A 1448-nucleotide genomic window follows, 5' to 3' on the forward strand; every position below is an offset into this window, starting at 1 on the left:
ATAAAAAAGGGAATTTTTTTTCTAATTAAGAAAAATTTGTATTAGGGTTTTTTGTTTCTTTTAAGAAGAATGTATAAGGAGGAGGAGTGGGCATGACGGCCTATCTGGATTTATAAGAGGATAATGATATTAATTGAAATATAAAATAACAGAATAACGTAGTGGGAAGGGACCTTATTATGCCCCATCACCGAGCCCCAAATAATTACACAATAAGTTGTTTTGGGTGACATCTGTGAAAAAAAATCAGGTGCTGAGGCATGAAAATTTATTTATTTATTTTGACTTCTGTGCTGCCCAGTCCCAAAGGGACTGCCGCTCAGACACTGTACTTTTCCACCCACACCGAAAAAAAATTAGAGGGGATATTGCTTACGACCTCAAAATGTTTTTCTAGATTGGTTACTCTCCCTCTCTCCACCTCCCTCAAATATGTCTATGAGATCTGATTATTATTATTTTGTCTCAATGTGCATCATTTATCTTGCTGGCTACAGACTTCGAAGGGAAAAAAGTGGATCCTGTCATGTGTTGCTTTGGGTGCAAAAGAAACCTTTGGGTTCCTAATGAATGCTTCAGACAAATTGCTAGTACTAGGTTAACTGAAATAACCTAATTCTTGCCCCCTCCCCCAAACAATGCAAAACCAACCAAAGACACTGAAGCCGGGAAAGGGGTAAATCTTTTTTCCCCACATTCTCAAAATCTTTCGTGAGGGAACACAGATGCAAGAAAATCACAAATACTTGGCCTGTAATGAGTTACTAACCGAAGCTGCAATGTTTGCTATATACACTACTCAAAAAAATAAAGGAAACATTTAAACAACACAATATAACTCCAAATAAATCAAACTTCTGTGAAATCAAATTGTCCACTTAAGAAGCAACACTGTTGTGCACATTCAACTTTGTACAGAACAAAGTATTCAATGAGAATATTTAATTCATTCAGATCTAGGATGTGTTAGTTTCATTGCTTATTTGACTCCTATGACAATCATTAAGTGTTGACCACATTTCTTGACAAATCTGTTTTCTTTTATGTACACTGAGAGCATCTGCACCAAGACAAATTCCTTGTCTGTCCAATCACACTTGGTCAATAAAGAATTACCGGTATATTATTATTATTATTATTATTATTATTATTATTATTATTATTATTATTATTATTATTATTATTATTATTATTATTATTATTATTATTATTATTAATTAGATTTGTATGCAGCCCCTCTCCGTATTTTATTCTATTCTACTCGAGTGTTCCCTTTATTTTTCTTGAACAATACAGTACTGTATACAGTATACTGTACAGTATATAAGCCGCTCCACTTAAAGAGCTAGTAACCGAAAGCACCGCCTAGCAACAAAGCGATTCTTGATTTTTTTTTTAACTAAAAGAGCGGGCAAAAGGCCGTAGTGCGTCCCGCCTTTCTCCAGGCA

This window comes from Erythrolamprus reginae, chromosome 7, assembly GCF_031021105.1.
Source record: "Erythrolamprus reginae isolate rEryReg1 chromosome 7, rEryReg1.hap1, whole genome shotgun sequence".
Classification (NCBI taxonomy): domain Eukaryota; kingdom Metazoa; phylum Chordata; class Lepidosauria; order Squamata; family Dipsadidae; genus Erythrolamprus; species Erythrolamprus reginae.